At 36.4% G+C, this 17,572-nt stretch overlaps 1 pseudogene; it reads right to left on the bottom strand.

Moving 5' to 3' along the window:
- Positions 1–416: 416 nt before the first annotated feature.
- Positions 417–2,516, bottom strand: LOC124982897 (olfactory receptor 9K2-like; annotated as a pseudogene).
- Between the last annotated feature and the right edge of the window lie 15,056 nt (positions 2,517–17,572).

Here is a 17,572-nt window from a genome sequence, read left to right as displayed (position 1 = left end):
GTTAAATATACTTTTCTTCCACTGTCACAAAAAAAGAGGAGTATATTTCTATTTATGGAGTGGTTGCAAGTTTTATTGATGCCCAAGATATTCAGATATAACACTGCTCTTGATTCTTTTTTTTTTTTTTTTTTTTTTTTTTTTTTTTTTTTTTTTTTTTGGTGCTGGGAATTAGAACCCAGGGCCTTGTGCATGCAAGGTAAGCACTCTACCAACTGAGCTACCCCCCCAGTCCCAACACTGCTCTTATAGAAGACTAAATTATGGATTAATATCACCACTTCATTGAAAATAATTCACTTGTGAGATGGTCAGTTTAACGAATCCCTGAATGACTCAAACTTGATCCCTTATTAAAAGCAAACCAGGCCCTTCAATGAGGGAACACCAAGAAAGGAGAATTAGGGTAAAGCTTTCTAGTTTCCCAGGATTTTTCTCAAAGCTTGTTTGACATCCTTGTTTCTTAAAGAGTAGATCAAATGGTTTAACATGAGTGTGACCAGTATGTAAAATACTGAGACCACTTTGCAGAATTCGGGATTGCTGGGAGGTGTGAGATACACAAAGGAGACAGTCCCATACAGCACATGCATGACCCCCAGGTGGGAGCTGCAGGTGCTGCAGGTGGAGAAGGCTTTCTGCCTTCAGTTCAGGGAATCTTGAAGACTGTGGACACAATGTACACGTAAGATACTACAATAACAACTATGGTGGGCAAAACAATGAGGACAGCCAAACTCAGAGATACCATCTTATTGACAAAGAGGTTAGAACAGGAGATCTTCTCAATTTGGTAAGAATCACAGCAGAAATGATCAATGACTCGGTAGGCACAAAAAGACACTGAGAATGTCACACTGACTTGGAGGGTGGAACTGACCCAGCCACAGAAATAGGAATCAGATGACTGCAGAGGCATCTCGACAGGTGGACTCTATGAAGAAGAGAATTGCAGGTGGCACTGAAGCAGTCATAGGACATGGCTGCCAGGATAAAGGCCTCTATTACCATGAAAAGCACATAAAGGAAGAGCTGAGCCATACAACCTGCAAAGGATATGGTCTTTTTCTGAGACAGGATGTTGGCCATGGCTTTGGATACAATAACAATAGAGTAGGAGAAATCAGTGACAGAGAGGTTGCCTAGGAAGAAATACATTGGTGTGTTCAGCTGATTGTCATTCACGATGAGGTCAGTCATGCTAATATTCCCCCAAAAGACTATGCCATGGATCGGCAGGAATAGGGAGAAAAGGAGAATGTGGAACTCTGGTCCCAGCCTGAAGCCTGCGAGAATGCAGTCAGTCATGTCTGGGTGTTTGCCAACTCCTTTGTCTCCCACGGCAAGAACCTGCTAAAAGGTACAAGACAAGGTTAAAAATTGAACTTTCTACATCGTGTACAACCATAGAAACCAAATGATGTACCCCATTTGTCTACAATGAATCAAAATTCAGTCTGTAAAAAATAAAAATAAATAAATAAGTTATAAAAAAAGAAAAAAAATTGAACTTTCTTTGCTTTAGCATAAGTGAGGACCTCACTCACGGGTTCAAAGTCCAGCAACACACACACACACACACACACACACAAATTGAACTTCCTATTCCTCACTTTCATAAAATCTTCTTCTCTTGCAGAAAACATGGTGATTTGTGTTGTTATCTCCTTTATGCCCAATTTTGCAAGGTATGGTCTGCCACACTGTTTTATAGAAACTGAATATGAGGCCTATTGTAATTTTCCATCATCACACAAGTGTAAATTACCATGCTCATCATTTTCGTTTTCATTTTTATTTTCTTTTTAATTTATTCTGTTTAGATATACATGACAGTAGAGTGTATTTTGACGTATTATGCAATGTGGAGTATAACTTAGGATCCCATGCTGGTGGTTGTACATGATGTGGAGTTTCACTTGTCATGTATTCATATGTGAACATAGGAAAGTTATGTCTAATTCATTCTACTGTCTTTCCTATTCCCATCCTCTTTCCCTTCTCTTCATTCCCTTTTGTCTAATTCAATGAACTTCTATTCTTCCCTTATCCCCCTCCAATATTGTGTGTTAGCATCTACATATCAGAGAGGATATTCAGACAATGATTTTGGGGATTAGCTTATTTCACTTAGTATGATATTCTCCACTTCCATCCATTTACCGGAAAATTCCACAATTTCATTTTTCTTTATGACTGAGTGATTTTCCATTGTGTGAATATACCACATTTTCTTTGTCCAGTCATCTGTTGACGGACACCTCGATTGGTTCCATAGCTTAGTTATTATGAGTTAAGCTGCTATAAACATTGATGTGGCCATGTCACTATAATATGCTGATTTTCAGTCCTTTGGGTATAAACCAAGTAGTGAGAAAGCTGGGTCAAGGGGTAGGTCCATTCCAAGTTTTCTGAGGAATCTCCATACTGCTTTCCAGAGTGGTTACACACATTTGCAGTCCCACCAGCCACGCAGGAGTTACCTTTTTCCCCACATCCTCATCAACAATTTCCATTTGGACTGGAGTGAGATGGAATCTCTGTAGTTTTAATTTTCATTTCTCTAAATGCTAGAGATGTTGAACATTTTTTCATGTCTTTGTTGACCGATCCTATTTTTCCTTTGCAAATTTATTAATTGGGTTATTTGGGTTTTGGCTTTAATGTTTTTTGGGTTCTTTATATACCCTGGAGATTAATGCTCTATCTGAGGTGCAGGTGACAGAGATTTTCTCCCATTCTGTAGGCTCTTTCTTCACATTCTTGTTTCCTTTGCTGTGAAAAGGCTTTTTAGTTTGATACCATCCCATTTATTGATTCTTGATCTTACTTCTTGCACTTTAGGAGTCTGGTTGAGGAAGTTGGTCCAAACTCATTATTTTCTAAAGTGTTTCTTCAAACCCACTCTTCTCACATTGCAACCCATCTACCCTTTGCATTTAAGGTATTTTTTAAGCCTGCTAGCTGTTCACTTTGCTTACTTGTGTAAGTTTAATCCATCTGAAAGTTTTGGGAAATAAGTAAATATTTGTTTTCATTGTTAACTGGAAAATTCAAATTTACTTTAAATGATGCTCAACAATGTTTCTATCTCATAACAGAGGATCCAATTAAATTACTATGGGGTAATTCAAAACTCCACTAGGGAACAGACATTAAACATTAATAGAGCACTGTTTGTTAAGATTTGAGGTAGGTTACCTGGAGATTTAGTTGGGTAACCCAAATTTAAAAACCTTGGAAAATAGTAGCATTATCAGCTTCTCCAAGTGTATAATGTCCAGACATGCCATCAGAAGGGAAGCCCATAATACTTACAAGTCTCTGTGGAAATCTCTTAAGAAGTCAATTTGACCATAAACATCTGTGCAACTTAGAAACTTCAGAACAGTTTATTTAATAAAATTTTGGGTTAGAAAAAAGCTGTACCAGTTTTGAAAGCTAACTTTATGATCTCTGCATTCAGACAGAGATTCATAAATGTATTTAAATTGTCATAATGATCGACTTGAACCTACCACAGAGTTAAGCAGTCTAGTTGGCTTGTCCTACGACTTGGGAAACTCTATGTCCTACCACATGGTCATGTCTTTTACTTTAAAATCAATTGATATTTTACACTTCCTATCTCAGCAGAGGGGAGAGATTGTGTGGCTTACCAAAAGCAGCTAAAAATCTAAAAACTCTTCCTCAAGGGTCTGACATGAAAGGCAGAGTCAACGTATGTTGTCCTTGGCTCCCATCCTCCCTTATGCACGTGACCCTTCTTCTGTCTTCTCTGTCTTCTCCCCAAACCCTCGGCTCCTATTGCTCTCATCACCCTCTCCTTTTTCTCCTCTCCTCTCCTCCCAATCCTGTTTTTTGAAAGAAGTTGGAAACTGAGTCTACAAGAGTTAAAAACCGGCAACGGCTCAGTTCCATGATTCTTAGAACTCCTCTCTACCCTACTGTTCCCACTGCATATAAAATTACACTTATCTTAATTGAATCTGTTGTTGAAAAGAGCACTGGATAATGTCTATTAATGACAGTTCTTCTTACATGGTATGGTAAAACCAGTGCTGGAGGAATGAAGACCAAACAGAGGGATGTCATCCATCTGTCATCGGACATGAGTGAGAAACAGAACAGGAAAAGAATTAGAAATTTTTAGAAAAAGAAGTCTTTGTCAAAGGCACCAAATTCACACCACACAACTGGATGTTTGGTGGTGTTTCTCAATTTTACTAATTGAATGACAGCCCATTGTTGGATACTACACCAGCCAGAATCCAGTGACTGAGAAATACTTTTCCAGGAATAGAATATATTCATCCTATCTTTCACTTAGTCACTGAAACTGGAGGGCCACCTACTGTACAGCAGACAGTAAGGACACCTTAGACAATAAGGGAACACACTAATGTTAGAAATAATTTGTTCTCAAAAAACAAATGTAATGCATTTCTTTCTTTGTCTGCCTTCTATTTCAGATAACCAGTGTGTTATGAATTTTCCTTCAAGAAAAGGAATATTATTTTTAGGGGAATACTAGTTGGGTCTTTAATAATTTGTAACAAATTTTATCAATCATAAAGTAATCTTTATGCATTAAAGTGCTCAGAAATAGACATTGATTTGGCTAAAATAAAATTACTTGAATATTTATTCTTTACTTGAGCAACTTGAAAAGCAGATATAATTTTTTTAAATTATTGTACTTATTCTAGGAAGTCAAAAAAGGTTTAAAACTATATAAGGAAAATTAAAAACAATTTTTAAATTAAATATAATAAACAATAAATGTTTAGTACAAGATAGTAAAATCATATTTTCAAATTCATAATTTTATTCTCAGTTTTAGAATATCCCATTCTTCAACTAGGAATGTATTTTTCATTTTCATAGTCGTGTTTTGCCTGAAAATCCCCTGTAATTACACACCACTTCCTGTAGACAACAGATTAGACTTCATAAATCAGCTCTTCTCCTGAGTCTATGAACATTTCTTTGTTGAAACTGAAAACTCAACTGGACCTCTAGAATAGCACTGTGTGCGCATGCCTCTCCTGCATCGTGATGTATTTTATAGGCCTCAGAATGAGAACAGTGACAATTTAAGTAGAGCAAAAATAAAAATCACTCTTGAATAGAGGCTTCCCTGATGACCTGTGGGAATAGAGCAAGAGGAATTCATGCCCTAGGTTGGCTCCACTGCCACAGCTGCAGTAATTACCACACAGACTGGGTGGAAAGGTGTCCCTTTTGGAGAGGACAGTAGAAAGTCAACTATGGATGATTAGAAAGGAAAGCTCAAGGTTCAACCCATGAGGACCACGTAGGAAAAGACAATAAGAAAGGGTCATATTTACTCTTATTATTCACTTTGAACTATCACTGGGCATTTTTGGACTCTACTTCTTGATAGAAAAAAACTGCTTCCGATTAAGAGAATATATTAAATATTTCACATATTTTTCTTGCCTTAGTTTAATTGACACTTTCTACATTCACAATGAATTTATCTAATGTTAATTTACATAACAGCTCATATTCCTTTTTTTTTAATTCGTTTTTATTGTAAACAAATGGGATACATCTTGTTTCTCTGTTTGTACATGAGGTAGAGGCGTTCCATTTGTGTGATCATACATTTACCGAGGGTAATAGTTTTTGATTCATCCTGTTATTTTTTTTCCTCCCCCCACACCCCTCCCACCCCTCTTATCCCCCTACAGAGTCCCTCCTTCCTCCATTCATGCTCCCCTCCCCACCCCCTATATGTGTCATCATCCACTTATCAGTGAGATCATTCGTCCTTTGGTTTTTTGAGATTGGCTTATCTCACTTAGCATGATATTCTCCAACTACAACCATTTGCCTGCAAATGTCATAATTTTATCATTCTTTATGGCTGAGTAATATTCCATGGATATATATATATACCACAGTTTCTTTATCCATTCATCAATTGAGGGGCATCTAGGTTGGTTCCACAATCTGGATATTTTGAATTGAGCAGCTATGAACATTGATGTGGCTGTATCTCTGTAATATGCTGATTTTAAGTCCTTTGGGTATAGGCCAAGGAGTGGGATAACTGGGTCAAATGGTGGTTCCATTTCAAGTTTTCTAAGGAGTCTCCATACTGCTTTCCAGAGTGGCTGCACTAATTTGCAGCCCCACCAGCAATGTATGAGTGTACCTTTCTCCCCACATCCTCTCCAACACCTGTTGTTGCTTGTATTCTTGATAATCGCCATTCTAACTGGGGTGAGATGGAATCTTTGGGTGGTTTTGATTTGCATTTCTCTTATTACTAGAGATGTTGAACATTTGTTCATATGTCTGTTGATTGCTTGTAGATCTTCTTCTGTGAAGTGTCTGTTCATATGCTTACCCCATTTGTTGATTGGGTTATTTGTATTCTTGGTGTAGAGTTTTTTGAGTTCTTTATATATTCTGGAAATTAGTGCTCTAGTTGAAGTATGAGTGGCAAAGATTTTCTCCCACTCTGTAGGCTCTCTCTTCACATTACAGATAGTTTCCTTTGCTGAGAGAAAGCTATTTAGTTTGAATCCTTCCCAGTTGTTGATTCTTGCTTTCATTTCTTGTGCTATGGGAGTCCTGTTAAGGAAGTCTGATCCTAAGCCAACAAGGTGAAGGTTTGGACCTACTTTTTCTTCTATAAGATGCAGGGTCTCTGGTCTGATTCCGAGGTCCTTGATCCATTTTGAGTTGAGTTTTGTGCAGGGTGAGAGATAGGGTTTAATTTCATTTCATCGCATATGGTTTTCCAGTTTTCCCAGCACCATTTGTTGAAGAGGCTATCTTTTCTCCATTGCATGCTTTTGGCACCTTTGTCTAGTATGAGAAAATTGTATTTATTTGGGTTTGTGTCCGTGTACTCTATTCTGTACCATTGATCTACCTGTCTATTTTGGTGCCAATACCATGCTGTTTTTGTTACTATTGCTTTGTAGTAGAGTTGAAGATCTGGTATTGTGCTACCCCCTGCTTCACTCTTTCTGCCAAGGATTGCTTTAGTTATTCTGGGTTTCTTTTTCTTCCAGATGAATTTCATCATTGCTTGCTCTATTTCTGTAAGATACATCATTGGGATTTTAATTGGAATTGCATTGAATCTGCATAGCACTTTTGGTAGTATGGCCATTTTGACAATATAAATTTTGCCTATCCAAGAACATGGGAGATCTTTCCATCTTCTAAGGTTTTCTTCAATTTCTTTCTTTAATGTTCTGTAGTTCTCATTGTAGAGGTCTTTCACCTCTTTTGTGAGATTGATTCCCAAGTATTTTATTTTTTTCGAAGCTATTGTGAATGGGGTAGTTTTCCTAACTTCTCTTTCTGAAGATTCATCACTTGTATATAAAAATGCATTGGATTTATGAGCATTGATCTTGTAACCTGCTACTTTACTGAATTCACTTATGAGTTCTAAAAGTTTTCTGGTGGAATTTCCCAGTTTCTCCAAATATATAATCATGTCATCAGCAAATAGGGATAGTTTGAGTTCTTCTTTTCCAATTCGTATCCCTTTAATTTCCTTGGTCTGTCTAATTGCTCTGGCTAGAGTCTCAAGGACCATGTTGAATAGAAGTGTTGAAAGAGGGCATTCCTGCCTTGTTCCAGTTTTGAGGGGGAATGCTTTCAGTTTTTCAGCATATTGGCCATGGGCTTAGCATAGATGGCCTTTACAATGTTAAGGAATGTTCCCATATCCCTATTTTTTCCAGTGTTTTGAGCATGAAGGGATGCTGTATTTTATCAAATGCTTTTTCTGTATCTATCAAAATAATCATGTGATTCTTCACTTTAATAATGCAATCAACAAATGGGCTAAGGAAATGAACAGACACTTCACAGAAGAAGATCTACAAGCAATCAACAGATATATGAAAAAATGTTCAACATCTCTAAAATAAGAGAAATGCAAATCAAAACTACCGTAAGATTTCATCTCACCCCAATTAGAATGGCGATTATCAAGAACACAAGCAACAATAGGTGTTGGAGAGGATGTGGGGAAAAAGGTACACTCATACATTGCTGGTGGGGCTGCAAATTAGTGCAGCCACTCTGGAAAGCAGTATGGAGATTCCTCAGAAAACTTGTAATGGAACCACCATTTGACCCAGCTATCCCATTCCTTGGCCTATACAGAGATACAGTCACATCAATGTTCATTGCTGCTCAATTCACCATAGCCAGATTGTGGAACCAACCAAGATTCCCTTCAGTTGATGAATGGATAAAGAAACTGTGGCATATATATACAATGATATGGTGAATTGCATTTATTGATTTCCAGATGTTGAACCAACCTTACATCCCTGGGATAAAACCAACTTGATCATGGTGCACTATCTTTTTAATATATTTTGCTAAAATTTTGTTGAGAATTTTTGCATCAATGTTCATTAAGGATATTGGTCTGAAATTTTCTTTCCTCGGTGTGTCTCTGTCTGGTTTAGGTATCAGGGTGATAGAATGAGTTTGGGAGGGTTCCCTCCTCTTCTATTTCATGAAATACTTTGAGAAGTATTGGAATGAGCTCTTCTTTTAAGGTTTTGTAGAGCCCGGCTGAGAACCCATCTGATCCCAGACTTTTCTTTGTTGGTAGACTTTTGATGACTTCTTCCATTTCATTACTTGAAATTGATCTATTTAAATTGTGTATGTCCTCCTCGTTGAGTTTAGGTAATTCATATGTCTCTAGAAAGCTGTTGATGTCTTTGATATTTTCTGTTTTGTTGGAGTATAGATTTTCAAAATAGCTTCTAATTATGTTTTGTATTTCAATTGTGTCTGTTGTGATATTTCCTTGTTCATTCTGAATTTTAGTAATTTGGGTTTTCTCTCTTCTTCTCTTTGTTAGTGTGGCTAAGGGTTTATCAATTTTGTTTATTTTTTCTAAGAACCAACTACTTATTTTGTCAGTTTTTTCGATTGTTTCATTTGTTTCAATTTCATTGACTTCAGCTCTGATTTTAACTATTTCCTGTCTTCTACTACTTTTGGTGTTTCTCTGTTCTTCTTTTTCAAGGGCTTTGAGCCATAGTGTCAGGTCGTTTATTTGTTGATTTTTTCTTCTTTTATTGAATGTGCTCCATGAAATAAATTTTCCTCTAAGAACTGCTTTCATAGTGTCCCAGAGATTTTGATATGTTGTTTCTTTGTTCTCATTTACCTCTAAGAATGTTTTAATTTCCTTCCTGATATCTTCTGTTATCCATTCATCATACAATAGCGTATTATTTAATCTCCAGGTGTTGGAGTAATTTCTGTTTTTTACTTTGTCATTTATTTCTAATTTCAATCCATTATGATCTGATAGAACACAAGGTATTATCTCTATCTTCTTATATTTGCTAACAGTAGTTTTGTGGCATAATATATGGTCTACTTTAGAGAAGGATCCATGTGCTGCTGAGAAGAAAGAGTATTCATTCTTTGTTGGATGGTATATTCTATATATGTTGGTTAAGTCTAAATTATTGATTGTGTTTTTGAGATGTATGGTTTCTTTATTCAATTTTTGTTTGGAAGATCTATCCAGTGGTGAGAGCAGTGTGTTAAAGTTACTTAGTATTATTGTGTTGTGGTCTATTTGATTTCTGGAATTGAGAAGGATTTGTTGATGTACATGGATGAGCCACTGTTTGGGTCATAGATATTTATGATTGTTATGTCTTGCTGATTTATGCTTCCCTTAAGCAGTATGAAATGTCCTTCTTTATCCCTTCTGATTAACTTGGCATGAAGTCCACATTATATGATATGAGGATGGATACTCTGACTTTTTGCTGTCCATGTGCATGGTGTTTTTCCCCATTCTTTCACCTTTAGTCTGTGGGTATCTCTTTCTATGAGATGAGTCTCTTACAGGCAGCAAATTGTTGGATCTTTCTTTTTAATCCAATCTGCCAGTCTATGTCTTTTACTTGATGAGTTCAGGCCATTAACAATCAGAGTTATTATTGTGATATGATTTGTATTCCCAGTCATTTGGCTCATTTTTTTTTTGACACGACTTGATTTCTACTTTATTTGGCTGTTCCTTTAGGGTAGTTCCTCTCTTTGCTGATTTACATTATTGTTTTTCATCTCTTCCTCATGGAATATTTTGCTGAGAATGTTCTGTAATGCCAACTTTCTTTTTGTAAATTCTTTTAGCTTTTGTTTATTATGGAAGGATTTTATTTCATCATCAAATCTGAAGGTAAGTTTTGCTGGGTATAAGATTCTTGGTTGGCATCCGTTTTCTTTCAGGACTTGGTAAATATTGTTCCAGGCCCTTCTAGCTTTTAGGGTCTGGATTGAAAAATCTGCTGATATCTGTATTGGTTTCCCCCTGAATGTAATTTGATTTTTTTCTCTCGCAGTCTCTAAAATTCTGTCTTTATTTTGTATGTTAGGTATTTTCATAATAATGTGTCTTGGTGTGGGTCTATTGTACTTTTGTGTGTTTGGAGTCCTATAAGCCTCTTGTACTTGATTTTCCATTTCATTCTTCAGACTTGGGAAATTTTCTGATATTATTTCATTGAATAGATTGTTCATGCCTTTGGTTTGTTTCTCTAAGCCTTCCTCAATCCTGATAATTCTTAAATTTGGCCTTTTCATGATATCCCATAGTTCTTGTAGATTCTGTTCATGTTTTCTTACCGTCTTCTCTGTTTGGTCAACTTTGTTTTCAAGATTAAATATTTTGTCTTCGATATCTGAGGTTCTGTCTTCCAGGTGTTCTATCCTATTGGTTATGCTTTCTGTGGAGTTTTTAATTTGGTTTATTGTTTCCTTCATTTCAAGGATTTGTTTGTTTTTTTTTTCAATATCTCTAACTCTTTATTGAAATGATCTTTTGCTTCCTGTATTTGATTTTTTAACTGTCGATTGGTGCAATCATTGAATGCCTGCATTTGCCCTTTCATTTCATCCTTCAATGCCTGCATTTGCTCTTTCATCTCCTCGTTTGCTTCTCTGATCGTTTTGATTATGTACATTCTGAACTCCCTTTCTGACATTTCTTCTGCCATGCTGTCATTGGATTTTATAGCTATACCATCTAGGTTTGTTTGGGACATTTTCTTCCCTTGTTTTCTCATATTGCTCAGGTAGCTGCCTCTCTAGTAGTGAAACTCTGGGATATTGCAGATTTCCTCTATTGACTAATATTGTCTCTGTAGATTTCCAATAACTCACCTCTTAGCCTTCAGTAGCCTGAAGTCTTGGTGGAACTTGATAATGCGGTGCTCCACTAGGAAGCTGGCCTTCTTGGGGTGGTGATCATCAGGTGGGGTATATTTCCCGGTGGCTCTGAGTTGGTCCCCAGTCTCTCAATATCTCCTCTTCTTGGCTCCTGGGTCTTGTCAAAGGTCCTCTAGCCTCCTGTACGTGTCTCAGGAAGGGAGTTGCCCTTCCAATGATGATGGCCACGCCCTCAGGAATAATTCAAAATGCCTGCACCAGCCTATAAAGAAGCCTCTGTCTACTCACCACCCAGCTCTGCAAGGCAGGCAGGTTGGGTGCCCGCCTGCTACCTCCACGATGCAAGTGGCCTGACTTGCCTGTCAGCTCACTCCGCGACTAAGACCAACCAGTGATGGCACCGACATAGGTGCAGGGGTCAGGCAGGGTGGCTCAGGTATGAAGTCTGTCCTTGGTCTGCTGGCTGGGCGGGATATCTGCCCGCAGCTTACCTCTGCGATGTAGGTGGCCTGACTCAGCCGCCAGCTGGTTCCACGACTACGAACAGCTCATATTCTTATGTTTTCTAAGTTCATCATTCCTATCTTTCTATAGGATCATGGACTTTACTAGATGATTTCTATTTTGCATATTATACCATAAATATATTACAGACCACATTACAGACTATGTTACACTATAAAATGTATCACAACTCTTTGTAAAATCAATGAGCAAGAGTAATGACTAGGCAAATCTATTTGGACGTAAGTGATAATTTTTATGTCAAGGCCTTGTCAACACAGGTGGGCTGAATACTATGGCCCTCACTAGACCAGAAGGTAGAGATCCAGCTATCAGAATGTGCTTAACTCACTGAAATGCAAGGAGTAATAAAATAATTAATGGCCTTAAAAGGAAGTTAACATGTAAAACTGTAGTTCTTTTTAGTGAATTTCAAGTATCAAAAATTTGGAATAAAATACATAAGACATAATGCTCAAACAAAATTTTATTCACTGTATGTATCAGCTGATTGTTGCAAAAATAGTGTGTAGAGGGCTGGGGGTGTAGCTCCGTGGTAAAGTGCTTGCCTGGCATTCGCAAGGCCTTGGGTTCCATCCCTAGCACTGTTAATAAGAATAATAATAAAAAAAAAATAGAGAAAACCTCAGCATCCTATAAACTGATGTAACTGGAGTCGTCGACCAGGCAACTCTGCTGATATTGGCCAAGCAGTCTTGATTGTTGCCTGGCTGATATGGGTGGCCTTAGCTAGGAGGACTGAGGCAAACCGTCTCTTTTCTGTGTCTTCTCTTCTTCCATGTGGCAGTCCTATACATCGTCTCCACCATCACAGAAGTGGTTAGGAGGGACTGATGAAAACAGAGAGGTACAAGTACTTTTCACATTAACATCTCGTTAGCCAAAACAACTGATGCAGATAGATTAGGAAGTGGGGCAGAGCATCCTTCCCCGAGCTGGAAAACACTGTAAAATTTCATAGCAGAGTGAGGGGGAAAAAATCAAAGATAAATAATGATGACAATTTCTTTTAAGCACAGGGCCAGGTTCAGAAACAGAGGGTTCAGATACGTTTTGGAAGTGTATATAATAGGCTAGATTGCCACAGCTCCTTCGTGCCTTACTATGTCTCCCTTACACACACACACACACACAACCACACACACAAACACACACACTCACTAGAATGGGTAAAATCTGTCCCAGTTTCAGCTGCTATTCCCAAATTGTTCTACCACTCTTCCCCCCATGAACACCTGTTGGTTACATTGAGATGGTCTGTTTTCTTGTCTTTTAGAAATCATATTTCTTTCACTTGCTTTCCCCCATACCTAGATCAATAATATTCAGGTTTTGAGGTGACTGGTAGTTTGTTTTTACATGCTCATATTTGGAGATTTAAATTCAGACTTCGTCACCTAGATTTTTTCGTGATATTTTCTGTCCACAAGATTTGATTTTACACTCTCTGGTTGTTCTGGATGTTTTCATGCGGACAACTAAGCTGGTACTCCTACCACCATCTCCCCAAATTCTAAGAAGGTAACTGTTTTCTGTGCACATCTTCTCTGATATTAGAATTTGTTTGTGGAAAACAGCATTGTATTCCCCCAAACCTTTGCTCCCTGGTTTCATGTAAGTGTTTATGCTGTGTTACATGGCCAAAGAGACAGTGTCGATGCAGTTCAGATTATTAAATAGCTGATCCTAATATACAGCTATTGTCCTATATTGTCTGGGTGAGCCCTAACTGGTCTCCTAAGACCTCAAAAGCAGAAGAGGAAGACAGAAGTCAGAGAGATTCAAAGCATGTATGTCAGTGATGTCACATTATTTCAGACACTAGTAATGGGTGTCTTCTCTCTTTCTTATTTGTTCAATGACAGTTTTCAATTTTATAAATTTCTCAGAAAAACAGCTTTTAGTTTCACTGAATTTGTCCTTGTTTTTCTATTCTGTAGGTCATCAATGTCAACCTTGATGTTTATAATTTCATTTTTTCTTACTTTGATTTTAATTTATTCTTATTTATAGGGCAGAGCTCAGGTTCTACTCTATGAGACTTTATTATGTAACTTTATAGGGTGGAAGTTGAAATCATGGATCTGTGGTCTCTCATTTCTAATATGCACTTTTAGACCTGTAAATCCCTACCTGCAAATTACAACTGTTACTTTAGCAGCTTCTCACAATTCTGATATGTTGTATATTCAGTCTCATTCAGTTCAAAATACTTTCTGATTTTCCTTTATCACTTCTTTTTTACCAATAGGCTATTTATATGTATGCTATTTTGAATTGAAATGTCTGTAGGTCTTCAACACACTCAAATGTTATTGATACTGATTTAACCCCACTGGCATCAGAGAACATACTCTTTATGACTTCTACCAATTTAAATTCATTTACCCTTCTTTTGTAATCAAGAATACAGTTTATATTGATAAATGTTCCATGTGCAGTAGAAAGGAGTATATATTCTGTTGGGTGCAGTGCCCTATAAATATCAACTTTGTCAGACTGATGAACAGTGTTGTGAACTATCAACTTTCTACTTCTATCAATTATTAAGAGAAAGGTATTGAAATTTCACACTGTCCATGTGTGTCTGGTTGTCCTTGAACTTCTCTCACATTTTGTTTCATGCATTTTGAAAATTGGTTATAAAGTGTATTAACATTTAGATTGTTATGTCCTCTTCATCAATTGATCCCGTGTTATTATGAAATATGTTACCAGATAATGTTCTTTTTTAGGGGTGGGGGTAATGTTCTTTTTTTAGGGGTACTGGGGATTGAACTCAGAGGCATTCAGTCACTGAGCCAAATCCCCAGCCCTATTTTGTATTTTATTTAGATACAGGGTCTCACTGAGTTGCTAAGCGCCTCCCTGTTGCTAAGGCTGGCTTTGAACTCCCAATCCTCCTGTCTCAGCCTACCAGGTCTCTGGGATTACAGGCATCCACCACCACAGATAATGTTCTTTGGTCTGTAATCTATTTCATCTGATATTGATGTAGCCCCTTCAACTTTCTTTTGACTATTATTAGAATTTTTTTCATCAACTTACCTTTAACCTATTTATATTTCAAGTGGGTTCCTTGTACATGGTATGTAGTCCGTGTCCCCTTTTTTATACAATATAAAAATCCCTGTCTTATAATTGAAATGTTTAACCTATTTACATTTAATTGTGATTATTGGTTATTGATTATTAATTATTGATGTGGTCAGATTTAAGTCTAATTTGTTTTCTCTTTGTCTTGTCTTTTTTTTCCTTGCATTCTTGTGGATTGAGAATTTTTTATCATTTAATTTTTCTCCTTCATTTATTTATTGACTGTAACCCTTTATTTTATTATTTTAGTGTTCACTTTAAGTTGTGTAGTATACCCCATAAACTTGCCATTGTTCTCCATTTAATACTATATCAACCATGTGTATTATAATAACTTTATAATATTCTGGTTTTACACTTTTCTCCTCACAGTCTTTAAGCTACTCTTGTCATATATTTTTCTTGTACATATATTATAAATTCCACAATCTGATTTAGTCATGTTTGTTTAAATAATTATTTAAAATGCATAAATAATAAGGAAATTCTTATGCATTTACCAATGTAATTTTTATTTACAGTAGGGTTTTTATGTTTTTCACTTTTCTTTAACCCATATATCTATCTGGCATCATTTTCCTTTTTCTAAAAGAAATTAGAATATTTAGGGAAGGAGTACAGGAATATTAATATTTCTTATACTGTGAATTTGCTGATAATAAATTCTTTCCTTGGATACAGATTTGAAAATGTATTTCTTCCTCCTGTGTTTTTGAAAAATATTTTACTTGATACAGAATTCTAGATGGAGCTCTTTTTTAAGGCTGTTTGGCATTTACAAGACTATTCCACTGTATTCTCACTTGCATTTTTTCCTATGAGAACTCCACTATCATTCTTACCTGTGTTCCTCTATATAGAATGTCTTTTATTTCTTCCTACTTTTAAGATTTTTCTTTCTTGATGGTAGTAAACAATTTTATCATGAGGTTTCTAAGCTTGTGATTTGTGTCAAATCTTAAATGTGTGAACTTCAAGTTTTCATCAGATATATGAAAATTTCAGCCTCAAGTTCTCAAATATTTTTCCTGTACTCCCTCCTTAAGGAACTCAAATTACACATATCTTAGGGCACCTAAATTTTGTCCTACATAGCACTAATATACTTCTCTCTTGTTTTTCTCTTTTCATTTTATTTTGTATAGTTCCTATTGCTGTTTTTAAGTTCACTAGTCTTTTCTTCTAAGGTGTGTAATGTGTTATTAATCTCATCCGATGTATGTTTAAATTACAGAACTAGTAATTTTATTTTTATAAGTTTGATTTTGGTCCTTTAAAAATCTTCTATGTTCCTTCATAACATTTAGAAATTATGGAATTGGTTCATAATGGCAATGTTCTTGCCTGCTAATTCTAACTTTTCTGTTGGTTATAGTTATGTTTCCATTGATCGAATATTCTTCTTATGGATCATATTTTCATGCTTCTTTGCTTATCTTATAATGTCTTACTTGATTGTGGATATTTTATTATAAATATTTTGAGCTTTTATCTAGGATGTATTTAAGTTGGGTTTTCATGAGATCAAGGACAGTACTCATTCTAAGACTAATTATTCTCCATTACTAAAGTAAGACCTACCTGTATATTATACCCAATGCCCCATCAGACACTGTTTAAGTTTCCAATTGTACTTTTGGAATTTTTTTTTAACATGAACATGCACATGCTTTCAAGAGTCTATTGATATTTGAAAGAGGCTATTCAGAGATGTCTGGATGTCTCTCATTGTGCTACTTCCTTCTCTACTACTCTGCCCACCTTGGTCTGTCTGAGCTATCAGTTTTATCTCTTCAACTTAAAAAACTCATCAGACTCTGCCTGAGTTCTTTCTTCCTGAACCATAAACTCTTCCAACCCAATAAGCTGGAGTTATCTTCAAAGCTCTTTTTGTTGTTTCAGTGTCTTAGGGATCTCTTTGCTGCCTAAATCCCTAAAAAGCTGTTTCAAATATTTTGTCTGGGATTTTTGGTTGTCTCAGGTGAGAGATCCTAGTTCCTTTATCTTTACTGGAAGCTAGAATTTGTGGGATTTTAAATAGAAAAAGTTACTCTTCTCATTTTGTCAACTAGGGACTATTACATTTATTGAATTGAAGATTTCAAGAAATTTAAGCTGATGAATTTATCATTGAGAAAAAACAGTTACATAAGATTATGGCCTACAGCCAGGTGTGGTGGCCATACCTTTAATCCCAGCAACTTCATTGTAGATATCCTTCACCTCTTTTGTTATAGTGATTCCCACGGGTTGTTGTTGTTGTTGTTTGTTTGTTTGTTTGTTTTGAGGCTGTTGTGAATGGAGTAGTTGTTTAAATTTCTTATTCAGCCAATTCACCATTGAAATATAGAAACACAGTTCATTTATGAGTGTTGGCTTTGTATCCTGCTACTTTGCTGAATTCATTTATGAGTTCTTGAAGTTTTCTGATGAAGTTTTTTGGGGTCTTCTAAATATAGGATCATGTCATTGGCAAACAGAGGTAGTTTGAGTTCTTCTTTTCCTATTTGTATCCCTTCTCTTGTCTGGTTGTTCTGGCTGAAGTTTCAAGTATTATGTTGAATAGGAGTGGTGAAAATGAGCATGCTTGTCTTGTTCCTGTTTTTAGAGGAAATACTTTCAGTTTTTCTCCATTCAGAATAATGTTGGCCTTGGGTTTGTCAAATATAGACTTTACAAAGTTGAAGCAAGTTCCTTCTATCCCTAGTTCTTCTACCGTTTAAAAGATGAATGGATGTTG

This window comes from Sciurus carolinensis, chromosome 4 (assembly GCF_902686445.1).
Source record: "Sciurus carolinensis chromosome 4, mSciCar1.2, whole genome shotgun sequence".
Taxonomy (NCBI): Eukaryota; Metazoa; Chordata; class Mammalia; order Rodentia; family Sciuridae; genus Sciurus; species Sciurus carolinensis.
The sequence above is the reverse complement of the archived record's forward strand: the minus strand, read 5'-3'. Positions and strand labels throughout refer to the sequence as shown.